A 20,705-nucleotide genomic window follows, 5' to 3' on the forward strand; every position below is an offset into this window, starting at 1 on the left:
GCAATCCATTAAATGGTACTTACGTATTATCGCAACCAGATTTTTGCGATAATACAGGTTACTTCCGGATGTTTAAAATTGACTCTTAATGTAGTGAAAATGGCATACAAACTGTTTTGTTTCACAGTGAAGACTGTTTTATGCAGGGTTATCAGTACAAGCTTACAAAAGTAATGTAGCTACTTATGTATGCCCTTTACCGGCAGTATGTCATGCTGTTTTTTGCAACTGCTTCTCTGTGTGAAGCATGCTCCCCAGCAAAAACACTGCTTTGAAGCCCTCCTGACTGTAATCGCTGACAACTCCCCCCCCCACATACAATTAGAAAACCAGCGAATAAGCCATGCACAACTTTTCAGCCATAACACATGCTGAAATCACTGAAGCACATCCTGACTTTGTCCGAATATGTCACAATTATGACACCAACCCAAACCACAGATGACAACTTCTGATGTGAAAAAACAACCCCATAATCACCTGTCAACATCTTTCCCCATTAGTCGTGCAAGTTTCTGTCACAAAGGTGTCTTTTCAGGCATGTTTAAAAACGTTGACAAACAGTTCACTGAAAACATTTCCATGGGTGTCTCTTTTTATTGTCAGCATTGCTTCCACACAGTTACAGTAATCATTTCTTCAGTAACACAGTAGCCTTGCCAATTGAAGCATGCCTGTGTAATGCACGCAAAACAGGAAAAAGAGGAAAACAATTGTTTCTCTTCCCGAATGTAAGCCAAATAATTTTTTCAGCAGTAAAGACATTAAATATCAGCTGACATTATTTACCACACTCATTTTCAGGTCATCATGTGTATTACTGCAACCGTGAAAATCTGGTTGCGATAATACGTAAGTACCCATTAAACAATGCAATGACTAACATCACTTTAGTAAACATTATAAAAATGAATTAGAAATAATTTCCTAGCTCTTTAAATTTTCTGATAAAGCAAAAAGTTAACAATAAGCTATTTTAACTAAAAGTATAAAGCATTTCAATTTTTCCTTGCATGTATACATTTCTATTTATATTGTAGTTTCAATAGCTGTCTTTGAAATTTGTACAATACTTCACTTCTTCGAATCATTCCTTTTACAATTCAGGTTTTGTTTTGTCAAAATGGCAACAATATTTCAAGGGCACTGTTAATATTTAGACTAATGTTTCAAATAAATAACTTGTCAGTTGCCAATTGAGTTAGTTTAGAATGTTAGTGCAAATATAGCATGTTGCAAAAATAATATGTATTTTTTCGTGTGCTCTAGAGACTGTCATATGCAAGTGACATATATAATGTAGCATATACAGAGCAGATAGCTTATGGATTCAGGTTGTTAAAGTAAATTATGCTTATTAATCAGGCAGTTACATTTAAATTCACAAGTAATTTGGGGACAATTCAGTTGAGTTTCCAGAAATGTGTAGTCCAATGTGAGTAATTGAGTCCACTTTTCCTCATAAACATATGTCACAATTCATTAAACAACGCAGAGTCTAACATCTGTCTAATAATCATTATAAAAACAAAGAATAGTGATTTCCTAGCTCTTCAAACTTTCTGATATCGTATAATGTTGACACTAAGCTATTTTAACTGGAAGACTAAAACATTTCAATACTTCTTTGTGAATATATATTTTTACTTTTACTGTAGTGTCAAGAACTGTCTTTGAAATCTATGCATTACTTCACTTCTTTCAAGCCATTCATTTTACAGTTCAGATTATATTTTGTCAAAATGTCAATAGCATTTCAAGGGCACATTTAATATTTAAACTGATATTTTAAATGAATAGCTATCAGATACCAAGTGAGTTTGTACAGAGTGTGAGGTAACTGCAAATATAACATGTTGCAAGATGTAATATGTATCTTTTCATGTGCACTAGAGACTGACAATTTCAAGTAACATATAAAATGCAACTTTTACAGTGGAGACAGCTTGTGAAATCAGCATGTTAAACTGAGTAATACTTTTTAATCAAGCAGCTACATTTACGTGCAAATGTAGTTTGGGAACATTTCAGTTGTGTTTCCAGGAATATGTAATCCTATGAGGATAAATCATAAAATATTACAAATAGTCCTATTATGTATTTATTTTACCTTGCTTAGGTTGTTTTTTTTTTTTTCATTTTAATAACTAAACAGCATTACTTTTTCTTATTATTTGCTATCTCTGAGGATAATTGCACTTTGCAGGTTCACAGTGTCCTTAGAAACTGCAGCAATTGTTTACTGTTGCTATGGCAACGCAAATAGAATGTGAAAAAAGCTTCACTTCTCTTAACCAACAGTACATTTTCCCTCCTTTTTTATATATATATTTGTGAATACTAAAAGGAAATAATTCAAAGGACATATGCACATGAATGGAACATTTCAGAGTTAATCACGACATGTCCCCAATCCCAATAAGCATAACAGTGACTATCATTAATCTAATAAATATTGTAATAACAATTAATTAAGTTCACTATTCCAATTAGTCTACCTTAAAACTCGATTATTTTAGACTATTATTTATCTATGTATAGATAGTGAGTTATTAAATATATACAGACTATATTAGCATAGTAAATAGGAGAGAATTTAGAAAGTGAGGCAAGACGCAGTTAAAATAATAATGAGAAAAGGGAGAAGAGAGAGAAAAAAAAGAGAAAATTAAGAGAAAATACACATATACTATGTATGTTGATTTACAGTATAAATATTTTATGTGCTATATAACCCTCCTTCTGTGAAAGAAAAGTACCCTGTTTTACATACATGAGGTAATGTGAAAGCTCTCATGTGTCATCTATTTTCAAAAAATATAGTTAAAGATTCCAGTAGTTAGTTATCTTTGTTTTAATAGTCCAAGCACTAAAATTGGTCCTTTAAAGTAATGTTAAAACAATTCATATCATAGTAGATGCTTTGAGAGATTTGGCTGTAACAGTATCAGTCTTTTGCTTCTTCTTTTTGACATCTGTCCAGACATTTGTTTCTTTTGTTCTCTTGAGAGAAGGTGACATCCAATCCATATCTTCTGTTAAAGTAATCACATTATTAGTTTTAATAAATGAAGAGGCTTCCTCTAAGTCAATAAAAGTCCTCATCTTGTTGGCATACAGTATTCTTATCTTAGCTGGATATGCAGGTTGCGCCTTGATGTTATTTTGTTTTAGAAACTTTATCACTGGCCACACTTTTTTCCTTTGTTCCATTATTCTAGATGAATATTCGTTATCAAATCTTATCAGGCTCTGTTTATATTTTAGAGGTGCCTTCCTCCAAGCAGATCTTAAAAATCAGTTCCTTATCCAAGTATGAAAGAAATTTGATAATTATTGACCTAAGAGGAGAGTTTAGAGTTAGTGGCAGGTTTCCCAAGAGCTCTGTGTGCCCTTTCAATGCCAAAGGAAAGTCCTTCTTTTAAATTTAAAAAGTCAGGGATCCAGCTTGATAAAAAGGAAATAATATTCTCACCTTCTGTGTTTTCAGGTAATCCAAAAATCCTGATGTTATTTCTCCTCTCCCTATTTTCCAAGTCATCTACTTTATTAACCAACCAAGTGTTTTGTTTAAGAAGCAGTTTTTTTCTGTGTTTCCTCTTCCTTAAGTCTGCTTTCTAAGTCATTTAGGGAAACCTCTATTCCTGTTATTCTTGTCTGGTGTTGTTGTAGCATTTCCCTGAGGGTGTCAGCCTGTTTTTGACTGCTTATTTTAAGATTTTCTAGGTTCTCTTTAAAATCATCCATCTTCAAAGACAACTCCTGCAGTGTAGATGCCATCTGTTGTAGTTCCTTCTTTAAGGCAGCATCCTGGTGAGAATTCCTTGAGTTGCTCATTTTAACAAGTGAATATATCTCCACGCTTTTTGACAGAAAATTATTTGTAAAACTTCAGCAAAGTTTCTAATTATGTAAATTAGACCTTTATCTATAAGATTTTATACTTTGAAGAAAAAAAATATTTTTTCCTGTCTTATTTAACTAGTTATATGGAGCTCTAAAATACTGCTGCTTTCAGTTAGCAATTCAGGCTCCGCCCACCAAAAGCATTTCTTTTATGTAAAAAAAATAAGAATAAACCCAATATAATATATATGCACTAATGGGTGTTAAAAAATGAATCACCCCTGCATTGAGTCTTCCAAAATCAATATGGTATACTTAGAAAAGCTGCCAGAATAACAATAAAGACAGATTATACAAAAAAACACTTTCATATAATAAATATACCTAAAGGAAACATGTTGATAGTATAAATCTGGCAACACCTTCTGATATAGTGCACAATAACAGTAAGCAGAATAAAAACTAGAATGAACAGCAGATACAGGGTGGTATCCAACGAGACGGAGCCCGAATAATGAAACAATTCTTTCTTTACTCAATCCAATGATCAAAATGAAGTACAAATACACATAAAGTCACAGTTTAAAAATGATAAAACAACAAGTTAGTATGTCAAACATTCTACTATTGTAATCATCAGTATTCATAATAACCAGACCCCCACCCTTATCCGGTTTCATAAGTCTTATATTAGTCTGATGTAAAATTTCACTCAAAATACCCTTCTCCTCTATTTTTAAATTGTCTATGGGTGAGTCATTATGCCTATAACCCAATCGTGTTCTAATGTCGTTTTCACATAGAACCTCAAATATTTGTACCAAAGGGTGATTGGGAGGTTGAAAGGTACTTGGTCTTCTAAGGTTTGAGCCACAAGTAAAATTACTATCAGGAAAAATAAAGCTAGATTTAATTTCCTTGTAAATAGTTTTAACTGCACCATAACATCTACTATGTTGCCCTTGCTAGTAGGCACAAAATTCATACCTTTGGATAGAAAATAGGCCCATTCCCTAGTGACAGTAAGAAAAATGTTTTTAATGCTGTGTTTGATACTGTCTATAACGAACTCAGTGATTTAAAAGGGAGAAAGGAAAGGAAGTTATGTAGGGACAAAATGGATTATGAGAAGGGTGTGGCTTATCCAGAACCCCCAAGAGGGCAATTTAATCAAATGACTGGTAATCACAGTACTTATACATTAGGGCAAGCTTGTGAGATACAAGATGATAAGGAAGGAGAGGAAATCCCTTTAGAACAAGCCCCCCTCAGGAGATCGGAGAGGCTAATCAACCAAAGACAGATGAGGTTGAATTATTACAGTCCTCGATCTGCACCACGGAGGGGGAGGGGGGGATGGAACAACTACCGGAGATAAGCAGCCCATCACATACTGAGACTGAGAATGTGATTCTTTCAATTGTGACTAATGATTTGGGTGACTTCAGTATTTATAATTACAGTGGTCTTACTGTCACTAGGGAATGGGCCTATTTTCTATCCAAAGGTATGAATTTTGTGCCTACTAGCAAAGGCAACATAGTAGATGTTATGTTGCAGTTAAAACTATTTACAAGGAAATTAAATCTAGCTTTATTTTTTCCTGATAGTAATTTTACTTGTGGCTCAAACCTTAGAAGACCAAGTACCTTTCAACCTCCCAATCACCCTTTGGTACAAATATTTGAGGTTCTATGTGAAAACGACATTAGAACACAATTGGGTTATAGGCATAATGACTCACCCATAGACAATTTAAAAATAGAGGAGAAGGGTATTTTGAGTGAAATTTTACATCAGACTAATATAAGACTTATGAAACCGGACAAGGGTGGGGGTCTGGTTATTATGAATACTGATGATTACAATAATAGAATGTTTGACATACTAACTTGTTGTTTTATCATTTTTAAACTGTGACTTTATGTGTATTTGTACTTCATTTTGATCATTGGATTGAGTAAAGAAAGAATTTTTTCATTATTTGGGCTCCGTCTCATTGGATACCACCCTGCATCTGCTGTTCATTATAGTGCACAATAACTAAAACTTTTCCAAGACTTTTTCAAAAAAGAATATCTAAAGTATATACTGTCAAAAATTGTTCATCAATGTCCACATAAATTATAAAGGAATATTCCACAAAACTTCCCAAATCACATATATATGTGTATATAGATGGATTTTATACAAAGTCTGATATGTGAATTTGTAAATAACACAAACGAAAAGGAACCCTCTTCTTATAAGCCGAATGCCAGATGGTAATGAAAAATCGCTTTTCCAAATTGTCCAAAAAGACACCAACAGGCCAAAACCAGATGAACAAAACACTAAAGCGGATAATGTACTCACAAATATGAAAAAAAAACAACTTCTTGTGAGCTAAATAGCGAATTCAAATGGAAAACAGCTTCTTCGTCCTCCCATAGCTCACAATAAAATGATATGGTAGTAAAGAACGATTAGGTTCCCAAAATTAGTCAGTGTCTCCATAAGTTGTAAAGGGAAATATTCCATGCAACTGAAACACAATTTTGGAGAACAGATGTCATTTTTCCTTTAGAAAAGGTAAAACCTTGGGTGGTTATTTTAACCACTATAAGCATAGTCAATCTATTTCAGAATCCACACAAGTTACACTTGGGGGGGGGGGGGTAAATTGGTTGGCTGTTTTTTTTTTTTGTGGGCACTGTTCATTTTGTAAATATATGGCCCAAACAAAGGAATTCACATCCAAAAACACACCACCGTTATTTAAGATTCATGTTTTCGGTAACTGTAGCATGGATTGGGTGATCTACTTAGTAACATGTATTTGTTCAGCCTTTTATATAGGGCAAACATCCAGACCTATTAAGTTTCAGATATCTGAACATTTTAGTAGTATTAGAAATAAAAATCCCAATAATGCTTTATATAAGCATACTTCAAAACATCTCTCTCCCCAATTTCGTTTTACTATTATTGACAAGGTTTGAGGGAAGAGAAGCTGTAAAATGGGATGGAAAAATATCTTAATTAAGAAAGAAAAGGCATGGATTGTTAGACTAGGGGGATTGTTTTCACCTGGTTTGAATGAATGTTTATAATTGGTTTATGGTGACTGGTCATCTTAGATTGTACTACCTTATATAAAGGTTTTCTTTTTACAGCCTGTTTGTACATTGACAAAGGCTTAGGGCTGAAACCAGTCTGTGGCTGTTTATTTGACTTTTAATAAAGTCTTGTTCCTTCTCCTTTTGTGCTGGTCCATTTGTTTTGGGATTGCTGGTTTGCATTTTGGACTGTTGCATTAGCCGTCCATACAGAGTTTACCTGTTTGTCTGTTCTTAAAATATCCAAACCAATATTTGTCCTGTTCCATTTTACCAGCCTGTTCCATGGAGTGACCACTCTGCCAGTGAACCACTCAACACACCTTCCATTCCCACAGATATTTCCACAAAGAAAATCTGACGACTCTCTGGCACTTCCCGCCAACCCCAAACACCCCTAGAATCAGCTATCCCCATATGCCCAACACATATGAGCAAGCTCACCTCCCAGACCACTGCAAAGGGTACTGCACAAGACCAAGTGCTCTTAGTCTTTCACAATAACTCAGACTTCTACTTTTATGTAAGTCCTTAATGTGTTTGGACCAAAATACATTTTAAATATAAAATTGTGCTTATTATTATTTATTTATTTTTTATCAAGGATCAACTTAATGAGCTAAATGAAGTGATGGGAGACCATCAATATGTGTACATGTGGTTTAAAACAGCCCCTTTATATATATATATATATATATATATATATATATATATATATATATATATATATATATATATAGGTTTTTTTATTTTAAAACCAAAAACTTCATGTTGAGAATCATCTCGGAGGCTCCTCAGAGCCGTTAAGCATTATTGTCACTATGTCTCCATTACCATAGCAACCTGGGAGTGTCTGTGTCTGTTAGTGTGTCCATGTACTGCATACCAGAGACTTGTGATGCACCTGAAGCAAAGCTTCACTTCACTGCAACTTCAAACCTAAATTCCCTCCCTTTCAGTGAGGTGGCAGCCAGGAAAAGAACAGAGAGCAAACAGGAAAAAAAAAAAACTTCCAACAAGCCTCCAAAACAAGAGATAACACATTCTTCCAGCCTTCCCACCTCTCACTCAGCAGGTGTATAAACTGACTATTCTCTGCAAAAATATCCCAAATCACAGTTTTATCCACTCCCTTCCCCTGGATCCAGGCTAAAACACCAAATGTCTCTTCCTAATACACAAGCATCAGTAAACCCCCATCACAAACTGCAACCCACAGCTTCCCGGAAATGAAAATGGCAACATACAACAGCTGCCAGACACAGCTGCATCCACACACACCATGTCAGGCTTAATCAAACAGCACTCAAAGCTATGATACCTTCCATAATTAATATTAATTACATTTAGACAGAATAATAATGACATTTGTACTAGCTGCCAGACATGGCTGCATCCACACACACCATATTAGGATTGCTCAAACAGCACTCAGAGCTATGATACCTGCCATAATTGATATTAACTATCTTTAGACAGAATAGTGATGACATTTGTACTAAGAACTTACTATTATTTAACTAGGATATACATGACAGTTCTAAATCATACTTTAACTGAAGAAGACATTAGTCTCCATGACAGCATTTTTTTTTCAAAACACTCTACTGTTACTGCTATTATATATGCTGTTAATTTGTTACATTTGAGTCTGAACTCTAATGAATGGTACCTTGTTGAATTAGTTAATTTCTTAAATTATTATAAGTAAAATCAATGTAAAATGAACAATATAAGTATTCATTGAGTTCAAGTAGGGGAACAGACACTTCTATGTTTGTATTATATGTTGCTTTGTTTGGCTTATATATAATGTAAATAGTAAGCCATCTTGACCTGCCTTTGGAAGAATTATTGGACTCTTTGAACATTCTGAATAAATCATTACTGTTTCTCAGCTGTTTAAGAAACCCCCCTTTTTTAAATAAAAACAGACGACAAGTGATGTACCATATCAGTTGATACTTTGAGAGATGTAGTTGTAAGAGTTATTTTTTGGGACAGCTATCTTGGAATCAGTTTTTTTCTTCTTTCTAGCATCAGTCCATAGATTTGTTTCTTTTATTCTTTTATGCGTAGAGGCCATCCATTCCATTTCTTCTGGGATAGACACTATGTTGTTCTTTTTGATGAATATATTAGCTTCTTCTAAGTCATTAAAGGTTCTCATCTCATTGGAAAAACATATTTTTATATTGGCTGGAAAGGCCAGCTGTGCTTTAATGTTGTTTTGTTTCAACAGTTTTATTATTGGCCAGACTTTTTCCCTTTGTTCTATTATTCTGGAAGAATAATCATAGGTTCATAAGTTCATAGGTAGGTACTAGGCTATTGGCCCAAGGGCCTAAGTAAGCCTAGCCAACAAGGTTCCCTGGCTTACGCCACTCAAGAAAGTTATTTTCTTGAAAACACTGAAGGAGAAAACATTATTTCATTCTTAACAACCTGGATTCCTGAAATTGTTAAACCTTATCAGACTTTGATTGTATTTTAAGGGTGATTTTCTCCAAGTAGATTTTAATATTAGTTCCTTGTTCAGAAATGAAAGAAATTTTATAACTATGGATCTAGGTGGAGTATTTGTTGAGTTAGAAGCTGGTTTCCTCAGTGCTCTATGTGCCCTTTCAATTTCAAATGAAAGTCCCTCTTTCAAGTCTAAAAATACAGGAATCCAGGTTGTTAAGAATGAAATAATGTCTTCTCCTTCAGTGTTTTTAGGCAGACCAAAGATGCTTATGTTGTTTCTCCTTTCCCTGTTTTCTAAGTCATCTATTTTGTTAAGCAGCCATGTATTCTGTTTAAGCAGAAATTCTGTTTGGAATTCTTCCTCTTTGAATCTCCCTTCAATGTCATTTGGAGGAGTCTCTATATTTGTTATTTTTGTATGGTGTTGCTGTTCCTTAAGAGTATCAGTCTGTTTTTGAGAATTTAATTTGAGGTTTTCTAAGTCATCTTTAAAGCCATCCATCTTCAAAGATAGTTCCTGTAAGGTAGATGTCATCAAATGCAGTTCTTTTTTTCAAAGCAGCATATGGATGAGAATTCCTTAAGTTGTTCATATTCAGTGACTCAATATATCTCAAGTTACTTGACAGGAACATTTTTGTACATCTCCAACAAAATTGATATGTATGTAGTTTAGTAGTTTATCTATAGATGTCTGACATTTTAAACTTGAAAATAATAACATTTGCCTATATTATTATACTAGTTTATGGAGCTCTCAAAATTCACTGCTTTCAGTGTGCCATCTAGGCTCCATCCCCCACCAAACCAAATTTTGAAGCATCACTGAAAGAGTTACTGGTTTATTAACATCATAGTTTCTTAATGTTGGTGGGGTAGCAATTTTCTGCTTAAGAACTTCAAATGCTCTATGATGCTGGTCTAGCCATGACCAAGTAACATTTTTACGTGTGAGCTCTCTCAAAGGCACTGTCAACTCACTGAAGTCTGGTATAAACTTGCCTACATTATTTATTGATTTAATTAATCTACATTTGTTTACCAGGAAATTCCGACTGGATGCAGGTCCTTTTTCAGTGGATGCACAGGGAGAAAAGCTCCACATCATGTACATGATAAATAGAGATACAAAGTTGCAGCAATAGTAAACAACAAACCAGACCAAGAAAACATTGTTGAGCTTTCACATTATCTGGTGCTGGCATTTCAAGAATGGGTGCTTACTTGGATGGTCTGGTCTCAAGCCAATACTTGTAAACAGATTACCTACATATGTAGCTTCTGATAGTCTGAATTTGCACTTCAGAGGATTGAGCTTTAAGTTCACTTCACCTGCTCTATCTAGAACTCTCTTAAGATTTCTGTCATGCTCTGCCTCACCATTGCCTCCGATCAACATATCATCTACTATTATGGCACAAGGATAACCCAAAGAAATTTGCTCCACTGCATGCTGAAAGACTTAATTTGCAGAATTTATTCCAAATGGCATCATAAGGCATATATATCTTCCAAATGGGGTACTGAATGCAGTCAGTAATGAAGATTTGTGATCAAGCATCACTTGCCAAAATGAACTCTTTGCATCCAAGACAGAAAACACAGTGGCATTCGATATTAGGGCTGCAACCTCTTTGACTTTATGCATGGGATGATGTGGTCTCTTCAATGCTTTGTTCAAATATCTTGGGTCAATGCATAGTCTGATTTCATCTGAGCCTTTCTTATGAGCTGCTACCATGGATGACACCCATTCAGTAGGCTCTGTAACTGGACAAATTACACCTTGTTGCTCCATTTTGTCCAACTGAGCTTTGACTTTATGCTGCATAGCTATGAGAACTCTTCTTGCTGGTCTGACTACCGGACTGATTTCTGGGTCTAATTTCATGGAATACACAACTGGAAGGTTGCCAACTTGTCATCAAAAATATCAGCATACTCTGAAAAAATAGTGTTAGTGAAGCTGGAACTAGGACAGGTGCTTATCTGATGAACTCCTTTGCAAAAGAAAGCAGATTCATTTTCATACTGTCTCTAAGACCCAATAATGACTTCACAGGTCTTCGAACCACATAGAAGAATAGGCTATAGCAGTTATCGGCCACTGTGACGACTGTGCCCTGGCCCAGCAATCAAGGAGCCTCAATCCTCACCACTAACACGAGGAAGGTCATCTCATAGAAGAGGAAAGGATAACTAATACACACAGTAAAGTACAATTTCCCTTAAGTGCACACAGAGATCACAGTCAGTCTGGGGCTGGTTGCTCTCTTGCTCACCAGGTCCCCAATAAGACTCCCCACTGGCACAGCTATAGGGTCCAGGTCTCAGCCTAAATGGGCAAGCTAAAACCTCCAGTACCCTCTCTGTCCAACCAGTGCTTCGTGTCCCTCCCCATGTAGCTGACACAACACACACACACACACTTTGAGATAAGTATTTATACAACTTCACAGACACTCTTGGGAAAGGCTAACACAGATTCTGCAGCTGTGCCCCTTTACCAAGACTACACGGTAGTAATTACTATCACCACCCAGCTAATAATATCAGCTACTAAAAGGCCCTTAAAAGGGTGTCCAATTATTACTGTGCAATATTATAATCCAATGGTAGCATGACTAACAGTCAAGGCTTACTTTAGAGTGGCCTGTTACAATAACCTCTATAAATATGCAATGTACTCTAGAGCTTGTCTCTACACAAAGCAGCCACAGGTAGAAGGTTTTAAAAATATTTAATAATAAATAATTAAAACAAGACAAAACTACTACACCACAGAGATATCTAAGAGTTCAGAGATCACACAGAAACATAAAATAATACAGTAGGACAGGTCTGATTTCAAAGAAAAATACCCAATTAATCTTTACTACTTTTAACTATTCCTACAAGAAATGACAGTGCTAAAACTTACATGTGAGCACAAGGCAGAGTGCTGATAAGTGGGATATCCAAGATCAAAATGCTTCCAGCCTCTTGTGAGAAATAGTATTTAAAACATTACTAACAAACATGTCTCTAAGGCCCTCCTAAATTACATCATTTTTGACACTTAGGTTTTCCCAGTATTCATATTGCATCATCTTAACACCTGGTCTGAGTTCTCAGGCCACAAACTGCATTATTTAGCAATCTAACACCTACTCAGAAACTTACAACAATACAAGGCATTTCACATATACATTCTATCAGAAACTAGAGCAATAAAGCACTTTCCACATTTAAATTCAAGGTCATAAACTTTAGCCTTAAAACAATGGGCATGAAACCTTCATGCAGCCTCACTGGAGCCGAATTGTAAAACATTAAAGAGATTCATAAAATCTTTTCAACTTAAAAAGACACATTTGAAATACTTGGCTTGGTTTTCCTTACAGCAGATGGCAATGTTGCAACAATCTTGAAGTTCACATTTTACAGTGTTTTTTTACATTTAAAAACACAAGCCTGTATTTTACATTTATTTATACAGTTGATAAAATTATGTATCAAATTCTATTTGACTAGGCTGGCAGCCTTCACCCATCTCTCCCCAGTCATCACAGCCACATAATATGAAAGCACTACTGAGCCTTCGGTTTGAATTTCTTCACCTTCATAAGCAACAAGTTTCACACAACTAATCACGTTTAGTTGTTCATCAGCTCTGACCCTTGCAAAAGTATCTGCAGACATGACATTACACTTTCAACCAGTGTCTGCTTTAAGCTTGATGGATTTACCATTGATCCAGATAGTACAAAACTCTTCATTTCTTGACAATAAATCTACTGCATCAATCTTTTCATCAATTACTGACACACCATCTACATAGAAAGCAGGCTGTTGCAGGTCTATTTGATTAACTTGCTTTTTGAAGTGACCCATCTTTGTAACTGTGTGAGGCTTACTCAATCTACAAAATCTGAAAATAGTTCCATTTCTTACACTTGTGACATTGCTGACCAAATGCTATGTACTTTTCTCTTCTGGATTCATGGTTGGCACCACAATTGCGACAGTTAACAATAAATCTTGATTTGTGTTTTGCTGATTCACTCTTATGTTGTACAGAGCAATGTTTGTTTACCACTAGGTACCCTTGGTTCGGCACTGATCATGCTCCTTTAATTGAACTGGTCTTGGAATGTGCCAGAAGACTACAGGTTTTACCTGGAAGTCCCACAGGGGGTGCTGCTGCCATATGCTTAGGCCTACTTTTGCCTGCCACATGTTGCATGCTGTCTACATTAGCTCTGGATCCTACTGAAACCATGCTCTTATCACTAGCAAGCATATTTGTGTGCCTTTCTGTAACTTCATGAATCTGACAAATCTCAATGGCTTTACTCAGCATTAAATCACTGTCACGAAGCAAAATCTTTCTCACAGCAGCATTATTAATACCACACACGAGTCTGTCCTTTATTAACTTATCCTATAAATCACCAAACCTACAACTTTTAACTTTGTTTCTCAGGTCTGTAATATAAGCTGCAGAAGTCACCCCTTGCTTTTGATCTCTCATGTAAAACAAATGCCTCTCTAGTGGAACATTAGTCTGGAGGTTACACATTTCTCTGAATTTGCGCTTCAGATACTTGGGGTCTTCCCTTGATTTAGCCTACACAACAACACAACAAGTTTCTCCTTCACCTTCATACACTGTTGGTGCATAGACAAATGAATGCTCCCTTGCAATGGCTTCTGACCCTACTAGGTTCAGCAAAATGAATGCCCTGGTACATGCATCTTTATCAGAATAAGCTGCTTGTATAAATATATCATATTCTTACTCAAATATTCTCAACTTCTGCGCAATATTCTGATGAAAAACAAGTAGTTGTGGTTTGCGAAATCCATTTGCTATTTTAACATATCTCAGTGAAAACTCTTGAAAATATGCGCAGACACACACACTTGTGCATAAATGTATACATGTGCTTGAAATTTATGCCAGTACCTGTAACAACACAACGAGCCTTTTTATAACTGAATTTCACAAAATTAGTTTCCTGGGCACTGTAACACTTTGAAATCTCTTTACTGTAAAAAACACTTGTCTTGAAATTAATTTGCTATATGACCCATTTATCTTGTAATGGGTTTCATGCTAAAGTCATTTATCATCATTTTACTGTACAAACCTTTAGCTTGTAATTCTTTAATGCCAAAGCCATTTATCATCATTTTACTGCCAAACTCATTTATCATCATTTTAAGAAACATTTTGAACAACTGCACAATGCAAATAAATTGGGCAATAAAAACAGTGCAAGAAACATTTTGAAGTAACTATACTTTGTGAATACACTATCTCAAAGTAACAGAACTTTACGAATGAACTGTCTTGAAGTAATTGCACCTTGCAAATAAGCTGTCACAAAGTAATGGCACTCTGTGAATAAACTGTTTTGAAGTAATTGCACTTTGTGAATGTATTGGGCAGAAGAAGCTCAGAGTAAGAAGCACATCAAAATAACTGCATTTTGCGAATAAACAGCACACAGCACTCTGTAATTTCCCTAGAATGGTTGCACTTTGCCAAACAACTCTGTATAGTGAAAGAGACAGTCTGTAATGGTGACACTGCAAACAGACACACTCAGGCACAAGAAACTTTTGAAATAGCTGCACTTGACTGCACTTCATGAAATAGTTGCACTTTTCACACAATAAACTCTTCTGGATAAATGCACAGTAATAAGCACACACTGTAAACACTTTTACACACTTTGAGATACTTCGGACAACTCTAGTTATGCTATTCAAGGCTTCAATCAAAATGAAGTAGCAATTTGTGCCAAAACACAGTAATTTGACAAAATACGTGCAGTCACCTCTGCTTTACTTATACCCAATGTGCCCTTTTCTGCCCTTTCTATTATAGTTGTCTTGCTCATTGAACCTCTTAATGTGCCCTTTGTGCCATTTTATTACATTCAATTTGCTCATTTAATCTCTTTTCAAGCCCATTATACTTTCTTGTGCTTGTTTTAACTCTAAACATGCTTGCTTCACTTTAAACATGCTCATTTTACAATTCTGAGGTAATTCTGAACCCTTTATGTACTTTTCTGATGCTTGTTTTATCAAAATAACTTGGTTTTAAACATTTCATTTGATTAATGACCTCTTTTATGCTTCTCATTTGCCTAATAAACATTTCTGTGCTATTCGTTTGCCTAACAATGCATTTTGTGCCCTTGTAATACTCCATTTTACCTCTTTTAAAAAATAAATCATTCATGTGTGTTCTCCTTACCTTTGACTTGTTTCTGGCCCTTTTTTGTTCTCAGTTCTGTTAGTTTGCCTTCACCATTACCACTTCACCTCGTAGCTCTGAAGAATACTCTTTGCCATCCCTGTTCAGACACTATGTCACTTGCCAGGTCAGGATAAAACAGGCGAGCATTGTGGGTTCTTGTTCAAGCAGCTTTATTGCATACAAATACATCATAAATGAGGTTAAGTAACTTTAACTTATAAGCAAACTAGCTATCATGCACATGGATGTTAACACTGGCTGCACCTTCAAAATGGCACTGAAGCTAACATGTGCTTGGTATTTATATGTACACACAGATCTTGGAAATGCTTCTTAAAGGTATAGCACACCTGTTATTCTACATATAAGATGTAAGGTTCATTGGTACTTACTAGTCGTGTTGTCCAGGTGATAATCGAGGAGCTCAACTCAATTTCACAATTACCTCAGTACACTAATTTGTTAAGTGAATTTTTCTGAATTACATAATAAAGCAAATTAAAGGTGAGGGAATTACATCATAGACTATAGGAAGCAGCTAGAATTGGCCTGAGGTCCCTCATCATCTCTGGCACTGAAATTAATTTTAAATAGAGCTGGAGTCATTGTTGACCTATGTGCGTGGGTGGGAGGTAGTGCTCTTGAATATCTGCTTTTTCAAGAAGTATCTGAACACCCTTCTTTGTCTGTGGCTTTCAGTGGGGTGAGATGTCTAGTAAAGTTATTGGGTGTGATATAAAGAGGCAAGAATGAGACTCTATACTCCCATGAGAAAATCTTCCTTATGTCTCTTATATGCATTTGTTAAACCATAGTCATGGAATGAGTTTTCCATGGTTGTCTTTAATGAGAGGCAGTTGGAGGAGGTGTTATGTGCACTTAATATACCTTTTGATGGTCAGGACCACTTGTCTGACACCTCATCTTTGGGTTATTGACCTCACTAGGGCTCAAGGTTGAGCAATGCTGACTCCTAGCTGCCTCCTCTTAATGTAACTCATGGTTGCAAATATACCATGGTTGACATTGTTCTCTGTGTTTTAGAAAAATAAATTATACTGATGTTAAAAACATCCCACTAGCTGTAAGGGTTTGTACCTTTTCCTGCATACCTATCAAGTGCTCAGCTATTTCTGGTTCAAACAACAGTGGTCCTTTCAAAGGATAATTAGTAAAAGTTGCCTTGCTGTCCTCAGGGAAAGTTTTATGGATATGCTAAACTCTGATGCTCCTCCAGATACTTCTGCAGCATGATATATAGCTATGCTAGATGCTGCAGTTCCTGTAATCCATTCTGTAGCATGACATGTCACAGGGACAATGAGTTTGCTTAATGTTTTTTTTAAACAAGTACATCTTTATTAAAATATGACTTATGACACAGGCAATAATTCATTTATATAAATGAAAACAAACCATATTGACATAATCTTAGTTGTAAGCATTATTCATCACAAACCATATTGACATAATTATAGTTGTAAACATTATACATCACTTATAATCTACCCAGTCATTGTCAGTCAAATGCCCGGGCCTTAATAGTCTCATTAAGGGAAGTGTCAGGGAGTCCATCTGTTGCATGTTGAAGTCATCTCTGAAAAGTTACACTCTTAATACAGCACCTAAATAAGGTACTTTAGCTCTCTGATTATTAAGGTGGAAGATGGATAGACATGCATGTTTATGTGTCTATCTATCTATCTATCTATCTATCTATCTATCTATCTAAGCTATCTCTCCAATTTGTTAACTGGGTAGGTGGGCTAGCCTGGAGACCATTTTCAGCCACAACCTTAGCCATCACAGAATAAGACAAGAATATTCAGTTAACATATATAAGTACATGTTAAACAAATGTTACCTGATACCATATGTATTTGTTTGCATTAGAAACAGTACACTAAATGTGAGCAGAGATCTGGTTTAGACATTAAAACAGAGCTATCTTACATACATTGAGAAATACTGCTATGTATAAAGAATGATGTGACTCTGTTCAGACTTAAGTTTGGTGTGTATACATATATATATATATATATATATATATATATATATATATATATATATATATAGTTGCAGACTCCAAATCTGACCTCAAACCAGTGACAAGTGGAGTACCACAGAGTTCCGTCCTGGGACTGCTCTTGTTTGGTATCTACTTCTCTGAAGTACAGGCTAACACAGAAGGCCTCTGGCTAACGAAGTTCGCAGATGACTGCAAACTAGGAGCCATAGTCAAGTCCCCAAATGATGTGAACATCCTACAGAAGGGCCTCTCTGAGACAGATGCCTGGTGTCAGAGCCATGGCCTCAAGCTCAATGCCAAAAAGTGCAGTGTCATCCCCTTTGGTAAAAAGTCTGTACCCATGAACTACCACATAGGCAGCAATCTACTTAACACCGAATGCATGATAAGAGACCTTGGGACCCAGGTGGACAGTAGTCTCTCCTTTGATAGTCACATCGCCACAGTAGTCAGGAAGTCCTTCTACATGGCACACCTCATCATAAAAGGGTCCTCATCCAGGAAAAAAGAGGTAATCGTTCCCCTCTACTCGACACTCATTAGACCCATTATAGAGTACAACGCCCCTTTTGGAATGTACCTCACAAGACATCTGCGGCAGCTGGAAAGGCCACAGAAGTACATCACAAAGAGGATTACTGGACTCAAACAAATGCCCTACACTGACCATCTCAAAAAACACCAGCTTTACTCCATAGCATATCACCTACTCCGAGGTGATCTCTGCCTAACATATAAAGCTGTGTCAAACCCAGAGCTGTTGGACATGCTACACCTAAAGAAATCCCTATCCCTCCGAGCTACATGCTCTAGGGACCTAAACCTTGTCACCACAATAAACAGGACATGCTGGAGGGATAGATTCCTATCCCAGAGACTTCCCATACTCTGGAACAGGCTTCCCATCTATGTCAAGCAAAGTTCTTCATTAGCACTCTTCAAGAAAAATCTTGATGAGTGGATGGGAAATAGGAAATACACCCTGGGGATCACTCGACAGTGGCACAGGAAAATAACTTGCTTGGGTGGCGTAAGCCAGGGAACCTTGTTGGTTAGGCTTATGTAGGCCCTTGGGCCGATAGCCTAGTACCTACCTATGAACCTATGAACCTATATATATATATATATATATATAGAGAGAGAGAGAGAGAGAGAGATCCCCTCAGAAGATCAAAAGCTCAAAAGACTGAAAATCAAAATATATAAAACTCAAAATATCAAAAATGGAATTTTCCCTTTCTCCAGTATTGTGCAATCTTGGAGTTGGTATATATAATTAGCAGGGGATGTGGGGGGCAAGGAGGCTTGCCCCCTGCATTTAAAATATTTTCAATATTTTGAGTTTTACATATTTTGATTTTCAGTCTATGTATCTATTTATCTATCTATCTATATATATATATATATATATATATATATATATATATATATATATATATATATAAATATAGGGTTCCTATTATATACTTGAAGAGGCGTTCCATCGAACACCTCTTCATCAACTGTTAAATAACAAAAACACAAAACAGCGAACGGTCATATAAGAGATTTCTTTCCCTGAGAAAGATATCGCTTGGCCACCTCTGTTACTTTGCCATTTTCCCCACTGTAGTGAGATATTGGCATTGGTATATTTAGTTAGGGGGGTGGGGGCACAGCCTCCCATGTTGGCAAAGCACCCCACTTTGTATTGTTTGTAGTGATGTGCTTTTTTGTTTAGGGTAAGAGATTTCTTTCCCAGGGAAAGAAATCACTTTTATGCACATTTGCTGTTTTGTGTTTTCGTGGTTTACAGGTCGATGAAGAGGCGTTCGATGAAACGCCTCTTTGAGTGTCTAATATAGACCCTATATATATATATATATATATATATATATATATATATATGTGTGTGTGTGTGTGTGTGTGTGTGCGTGTGTGTGACACATGGTGTGGTTTTATTGTCTAAGTTACAATTATCTGTTGCATGTTGCAGTGTAAGAAGTATAATATTATCTCAAAACTGAATAGTGGACATAGTTAGCCTGGATCTAAAAAGCATTTGAATTTCTATGCATCTGTAAGGTATGTTTTAGGAGTGCACAGAAGGTCATAAGTTCATTGAAGATCTTTTACTTATTTATTATTTGTTAACTTTGTAAGTGGGCTCATCTGTTGATCCAAGCTGGAATCAAGGAGCAGTGAAAAATAAATGTATAGTTTAAAGCAGAGAAACAACAAATACACTGAGAAGATTTAAAACTGATAATAGTGTTTTCTTTCTCAAAGTATTTGGGATAGCAGTTAACACCAAAGACATTTACCATATTTCGGGCTACATATTATTTGTGACAGATTTACAATTGCTTATATATGTACAATGCCAAATGTCAAATAAATAAATAAATGCCATTAAGCAACAGCCCATCTCAACAATCTGCATACATTCTCATGTTTGAAACAGAAGACTTGCATTTTTCAACTTATAGATAACCATCTTCTTGAGAGCAGGTGTATCAGGCTTTCAGCAAGAGGTGCTCATTGAGTGTTTGTTTCAATGCATTTAAGGTTTTCTTGTTTTTGATGTCACAAAGATGGTGGTTCTGGATTACCGGCCCCATTAAGCAGAAGGCTATTTCACCCTCAGCTGTTTGGTAATGTGGGCAAGGAAGTCTCAGATTGTCATTTTTGGCTGCTTCTGAGAGTGTAGCTGCATTCAGTAATGGACAGTTTTGCCTTCAGAGGAGGTCAGTAGAAGTATTTTAAATTTTTAAGTAGCAGGGAGGCTAGCATTAATGTAGCACTATTAATGACTGGCACCTACTTGCTAAGCAGAAGTAGGATATATAGTGAACAATTAGATCAGCCAGTAGTATTAAACAGCAAATTTTATTCTTGGCTATTTGCAATCTGAGTATTGCGGAAGGAATGAAATGCTGACAAAGGTAGTAGACCATATTCAAGCTTCAGAAGTAGAATGCTTCAAGCTATAGCTGAATGGACAGATAGTGGGAGAAGGTAGACAACCCCACTG

This window comes from Protopterus annectens, chromosome 3.part0 (assembly GCF_019279795.1).
Source record: "Protopterus annectens isolate FY-2018-M chromosome 3.part0, PAN1.0, whole genome shotgun sequence".
Taxonomy (NCBI): Eukaryota; Metazoa; Chordata; order Ceratodontiformes; family Protopteridae; genus Protopterus; species Protopterus annectens.